We start from the raw sequence: 7,406 nt of genomic DNA on the forward strand, positions 1-7,406 counted from the left end.
ATCTTCATGTGAAAAGTAAGTTGTAAATAAAGATAGTGGATAAAAGAATTATAGAATTATTCATGTCACTTTGTAAATGTGATAATAAATGACTTTTCCAAGACTTGAATTGTGTTTCTTTTACAACTTCATGCAGGCACAGAAATGACATATGTTCTATATAACCAAAGAGATATGATATTCTGCGGCACAATTAAGAGCACAGTCATTCTCTTTACAGCATCATACACAAAAGAAGCCCCTATACTGTATAGGGTGACTGTATAGGCTATACAGTCTCTCTTTCAAAGGAAAGCCCCTGCTATTACCACAGGTATCTTGTCTTTCCCTCTGAGGTAGCTCATTTTGATTAACATGGGGGATTTACATATTTACAAGATGTAAAAAAAAACATTTCAATAAAAGTCTTCTTTATTACAATGAAAAGATACTTGTGTCACGAGATGAAAAAGCTGCAGTGTTTTTGTCATATTTTCCAGTTATATTCTAAGCACAGAGAAGATGGCCTGCAAACTGTTCTTTGTCAGTTTACTCTTGTTTACAGTTTTGTGAGATAATTCATCCTAAATTATCTAAATTACTTTGAAACAAAAGGTTTGAAGTCAGGAAGTCATGAATTAAGATACTCCCCTCTGTTCTTTCACAGTTTCAGTGTCCCAGTTTCCTCGTTGTACTATGTACAGTATGCACCCAAAGATGAGATTCAATGAGATAAAAAAATCCGCTTTACTGGTAAATAACCTGTTGCACAATAAATGCATCGCCAAGTACCGGTACTTTACAAGAAGGAAGTACAGACAAAATACTGCCCTAACTGTATGTTGTATACGCTGTATATTTGTGAGCTTTATCATCTTAATTTTTTCTGAATATAAAGTTAATACCATTTCATTGGCAATGTTAAATAATACACGTTTAATATTGTATTTAATATGTGATTGATACATTTTAGAAATATTTAGATTCCGAACTAAATGTTTAGAAATGTAGTTAAATATTTAGAGTTTTACCTAAATGTTTACAATATAAGATGAAGATGTTTTGTAATTAAATGTGGTAATAAAATAAGTAACTTTACTACTGCATGCTGTGGTGTTGCTGTATAGGATTGTGCTCTGGTGATCGTTGACTTCGCCATGGATGGTGTCCTGCTGGCTGCCTGCCTATCTTCACCTGGAGACGTTGAGTGACCGGTGCTCCCTGCAGTCTGCCGCTCCTCCTGTTTTTCTGGTTCCTCTGAGTCCGTCAGCTACTCGGACCGTCTCCGTGCAGCTGATCTGTTGCGCTGCGACACAGGTGCTATAGCACGAGTCGTTTTATTCACCTCAAAAGCTTTACTTTGATCTTGATGAGGAAATTGTTGATTATTACACTGCTATATCATGGAACTTCACACTAATCGATCTCCGCTGGGCGAGTGTCACAAGGAAGGCTCACTCTCCGCCGGTCTCTTCCCGTGCGCTTTTGCGCTCACCCTTAAGAACAGCACAAACTTAAAGCACGTTACTCTGTGGCAGACTGTAACAGATTGTGTGATGTTGCTCCATCTTCTATGTCTTATGGGGCTGAAAATGTGTTGTATGTGCTCGGACAATTTCCCTGTTGACGTCATTGAAACCACAAGCTCACGTCTGGAGGTGCCTTGCAGGCGGACAAAACGGAACATATTAGTATGTCATACTGTTAATTTCGGAACTGCGTAATTCCATAACATAAACAGCTTAATCATGGGCGCGCTGATATTACTTTGTAGTGTGGAGGGATGCTGATTTTAAAGCATTTACTCACTTAAATGTGCATAGGCCTATCTCTAAACTTGATGGTGCGTGTTTGGGCGTATTTAACTGATGCAATGCAATGGTTTTATTCACTCATGATTCTTCCTTACGGACAAAGACATTGTTATTGAGGGTTGTAATGTATTTTCTGACTGGTCGACCTAAGGGAGGAGGTATCGCTATTTAGTTTCTCCGTCATTCATGCTGATGTGTAGATAAAGAAATCTTCACTGACACTGACTTGCTTCTATAATAAGATGTGTATTTACAAGAACAGCATCAACTAGGCTTTGTCGGTCCAGCCTGGGAGAGTCACCATGCAGTCAATTGTGATCCCTCTCAAAAAAAAGAAGGAGACTGGTATTATTTGATGAAAGTAATATATATATATATATATATATATTGCTTTGATCAAATAATACCAGCCTAAAATTGCCACTAAAAAATGCTGGGTCAAAATTGACCCAATATGGGTTATTTTGTAACCCAGTGTTGGGTCATTCTAGCACCTACACAGCACTGGGTCATTTGAACCCAGCACTGCTGGGTTGCACAAAATGACACAGCATGTTGGGTTATTTTTTTAATTCTTAAATTATTGGGTCATTCTTACCCAACGTTGGTTCTTTTTAACCTTTTCACGGGGTTATTATTATATATGCTTATTTTCACCCAGTATAGGGTTATTTATGCATCTTTCTTGCTGTACATTGTTTAGCCATACAAAAAATTATTTCAGCATTAAAAAACAATCATTCACATGAACTGCTTCTAAACAAATAGAATCAACACAAATAATAAAATTAATGCATACATTTATTTACATTTGAAAGAGCCAACAACAATAACAATAATAGTAGTATATCTATCTAGCCCAACTGAAACGGATATATAAACAATCTTAGGATCAGCTAAAACAAAACACCTATTACACATCAGCATTTTATGTGGCATTAATGAAAGAGGTCTTTAAGAATTTGCATGCTGGCGACTCTTTGCCAGGCAGCTGATACACAGCTGTTTGTAAAAAGTCCCACATAGGGGCAAATTGCTTCGGATAAAGGACCTCAAAGATGTAAAAAGCTTTAAAGCAAGCATTGACTGCCCTAAGCAGTGTCCTGTGCTCCATCGATCAAAGGAGAAGAACAGTGATATGTCGTCCCCTAACATTACGACCATGGTGCGAAATACGGAGGGGAGGGGGTCTGTGGCCCCCTGATTGACACTTGAACCCCCCTGAAAACCTAAACAGCAACATGTTGGGGGGGTCTCTGGAAAAAAAAGTCACCTGCAATTGACTTTATACTCTGCAGTGGATCAGAGAGAGGAGAAATAAAGAGAGAGTAATGTCCTATGTTTGGTCTTTGAATACAAAGCACACAACCACAAACGATATATTTTCCCGTTTTGTGCAGCTGCTTGCTGCAGATGTGATTCGTGTGCGCTCTCTGGTAGAGAGGAGGTCTCTGGACAAAATGCTCTCCATCATGGACAACACACACCACCCTCTGCACAGCACCTTCACCGGGCAGAGGAGCATGTTCAGCGAAAGACTGCTGTCACAGTCGTGCTCCACGGACAGACTCAAGAACTCTTTCGTCCCCCTGGCAATAAGACTGTACAACACTTCACTGTCACGGCAGGGAAGAAGCGCACGGTGATCCCTGGACTCTTTTTTCACTTTTTTCTCATTCCTCATCTGCACTGCTGACCTCAGAGTCAGCCTCCAGTTGGACACTGTAATGCATATTGATAGTCACTTTACTGAGCACTGGTCACTTTACAGATAATCACCCTAATCATGTCTGGTTTCATCCTACTGTTGTGTTATGCTACATCTGTAAGGGTTGACATGATCACCCTAATTAGGTCAAGTTTCACTCTATTGTCTTCAACACTTAATGCTAAGCTGCTCCTCAATAGTTGGGTACTCAATGATAATCACCCTAACCACTCCTGGTTTCACCTTATTGTCTAGGACACTTAATGCAAATCACTGCTCCTTTAAGTTGGTGAGCCAATTTACATTCCTGCATTGACTGTTTAACGACTGTACTCACACCTCTGGCATAAGCTCAAACACCTCTGTACATGCACATGGAACTAGTTTCTAGAAGGTCAGCACTTTGTTTCTAAGGCTCTTTAACTGTTTACAGGTCTTTTTTAATCAACACATGTTTTTCTCTCCTCACAGGTTATGTACATTATGCTATATTAGTTTTAAGTCTAACTGCTAATGCTAACTGCACAGGTTTAACATATAACTATGTTTATTCTTAGTCACATAGGGGCTGCTATATCTTGTTTGGGGGATTTTGTATACAGAGGGGAGGGGGGACAGCGGGTGTGTATTGTAACTAATGTCTTGTGTCCTGCCTGTCTGTATACTGCTACTGGATGCCTTGAATTTCCCTCGGGATGAATAAAGTATCTATCTATCTATCTATCTATCTATCTATCTATCTATCTATCTATCTATCTTCTTGCTGCATCTTGATCTCTCCCCACATGCGGGTCCGGGATCGGAACATTTTAAAACGAGAGTTCTGTTGTCTTGCACGGAGTCACTCAGTGCGTTCAGTGCGGTCGTCCACAGCGTACTATCAGCACTCAGTGCAGTGCGATGGCTCTGGTCTGGTCTTCAGGGCCTCCCTCAGGAACTCAGGAATGTTTGTTCCAACCTGTGAATAAGAAATAAAACATAAAACTTAAAACAGAACAGTAATTACTGCTGGATTTTAAAAATTCTATGTTCGATCAATATGTTGAAGTCATGAATGTTTTTTAGTTTCATGAGAATCATGCCACCATGACGCCAGATGAATTACAACTTTACAGATGGTTCTGGCCTGACTGAAGCCCTCACGGCAGATACTTTGTGTGAATGTAATAACTTTCAAATTTACAAAACACATTTATGAACCCTAATGCAAAAAAACATGGACTTGTAATTTCTATTCTTGCCTAAGAATATCATTGGAGTTTAAGACTGTGGTCTATTCAGTTACTTGCATATAGACAAAAGACAGCCATTTCTTTAAAAAAAAAAGTTAATTTAGGACCTTGACAAAACAGATTAAAAAAAGAAAATGTAGGTACCTGCGGTGGCGGTGTTTTCACTGAATTCGGTGAGAAGATTCAGGGCACTTCTTTCCTTACTGGCCAGCTTGAGAATCTTCTTACTGAACTGCGGTGAACAGGTTTCTGTAAGCCTTGAAGAGGTTTCTTGTAGGAGCAGGAGGAAATCTTGAGCTATTTGCAGAAGAGAGACAAAATAACAGACATTGGTATATTTAATGTATAATCTTATATAACTTAGAACTCAAAAAGGCCAGACAGTCCTTCTTCTCTGAGATAATCAACAAGCACAGCAACAATGCTCAGACTTTGTTTACTGTCATGGACAGGCTGACCAACCCCTCAGCACCAGTTCCTGCTGAACTGTTATCTGTAAAGGCATGCAATGACTTTGCATGCCTTTGCATGACTTCACCCAAAAGATTGAACAGATTAGACAGACAGTCAGTCAGTCTACTACAGGCAGCCTGACTGTAACTCCTGTACCTCCTAATGAAAACAATTTAGCTAACCTGGCACATTTTCAACTTCTAGATCCTGTAGCATTAACAGACATAGTTCAACACCTCAGGTCCATTACATGCAGCCTCGACATTCTGCCCACAAGCTTTTTAAAAAATGTTTTTAACTGTGTTGCACCAGATGTACTGCAGATAGTTAACAGCTCTCTTCAGACAGGCACTTTTCCGAAGTCGCTAAAGACAGCAGTGATCAAACCCCTCCTAAAAAAAGAGTAATCTGGATGCTTTATCAATTAATAACTATAGACCCATATCTAACTTGCCTTTCTTAGGCAAGATAATCGAAAAAGCAGTGTTTGTGCAACTCAACACTTTTATGGTACAAAATAAATACTTCAGTGTTTTTCAGTCTGGATTCAGGTCAAAGCACAGCACTGAGACTGCTCTTATCAAAGTGCTAAATGATATCTATGTGAACAGTGATGCATCTAAAGTCTCAGTTTTAGTGCTACTGGATCTTAGTGCTGCATTTGATACGGTGGACCATAACATACTGCTGGACAGACTTGAAAACTGGCTTGGAGTTTCTGGAACTGCCTTAAATTGGTTTAAATCTTACTTGCAGGACAGGGTCTACACTGTGTCTGTTGGTAATTATGAATCTGAGCATGTGAATATTACCTGTGGAGTTCCTCAAGGTTCCATCCTTGGGCCGCTGTTATTTAACATCTACATGCTCCCTCTCGTTCAGATCATGGAATATTACAACGTTTCCTATATAATTATGCAGATGACACACAGCTCTATATATCAGTGTCAACAAATGACCATAGTGCCTTATACTCACTGAGCAAGTGCATCAACGAAATCACTGAGTGGATGTGTCAGAACTTTTTACAACTGAACCCAGAAAAGACTGAGGTGATTGTTTTTGGCCCTAAAGAGGAAAGGTCAGAGGTCAGCACTTGTCTTGAATCCATGTCCTTAAGAACAACAAATCAAGCCAGAAATCTTGGTGTGATTATGGACTCAGACCTCAAATTCAACAGCCACATTAAGATGGTAACAAAATCAGCTTATTACCATTTGAAAAATATTGCAAGAATCAAGGGTTTTCTGACCAAACAAGATTCAGAGAAACTTGTTCATGCTTTTATTTTCAGCAGGCTGGATTATTGTAACGGTGTGTTTACAGGCCTTAGTAAAAAATCTGTCCGACAGCTGCAGCTGATCCAGAACGCAGCAGCCAGAGTCCTCACCAACACAAAGAGGGTGGAGCACATTACACCTGTGCTTCAATCACTGCACTGGCTGCCTGTGTGTCAGAGGATCGACTTTAAAATCTTACTACTGGTCTATAAAGCCTTAAATGGTCTTGGCCCTAAGTACATGTCAGATCTACTTGTAGAATATAAAACATCCAGACCGCTCAGGTCCTCAGGAAGAGGTTTACTCAGTGTTCCCAGAGTCAGAACCAAACATGGTGAAGCAGCGTTTAGTCACTACGCTCCTCAATTGTGGAACAAACTTCCTGAACAACTGAGGACTGCTGGCACACTCAACTCCTTTAAATCAGGCCTTAAAACTTTGTTATTCGCTCAGGCTTTCAATTAGAAATATACTGTCTGCCTTACTGCATCACATTCTTCCTTTTTTGATAGTTTTAACAGTTGTTCCTTTATCGAGTATTTTCACTTTCATCCCGTCTTTTAATGATGTATCTTGTATTCTTTCCTTAAGCTCTGTTTTAATGTTTTTCTGTTTCTATGTCTGTAAAGCACTGTGAATTGCCTTGTGTCTGAACAGTGCTATATAAATAAACTTGACTTGACTTGACTTGACTTAATGTATTGGAGAGGCCAGTCAAGATAACCCCAGATTTGTGTCTGTTAAACTGATGTGCTCTTACTGCTGGCCAGGTGCAGCCTGTGTCCAAAACCTTGCTCCAGCAGTTGTTTCCATGTTACAAATTAGTCGGGCCAGTATGATGTGACTACACACGTGGTAGTATGCTTTAAAGAGGACAGCACATTAATAAACACACACAGAGGGGAAGCATTAACAGCAAATGAAAATAAAATAAATGAAA

At 39.6% G+C, this 7,406-nt stretch overlaps 1 long non-coding RNA gene across 1 annotated transcript; it reads right to left on the reverse strand.

Annotated features, from left to right (window-relative positions):
- Positions 1-2,576: 2,576 nt before the first annotated feature.
- Positions 2,577-3,222, reverse strand: LOC306838360. The gene is made up of 2 exons (XR_013781077.1): positions 3,029-3,222; positions 2,577-2,861 (listed from the first exon to the last, which is right to left on the reverse strand). It is a non-coding gene; the product is annotated as an uncharacterized lncRNA (long non-coding RNA).
- Between the last annotated feature and the right edge of the window lie 4,184 nt (positions 3,223-7,406).

This window comes from Symphodus melops, assembly GCF_947650265.1.
Source record: "Symphodus melops genome assembly, chromosome: 17".
NCBI classification, from domain to species: Eukaryota; Metazoa; Chordata; class Actinopteri; order Labriformes; family Labridae; genus Symphodus; species Symphodus melops.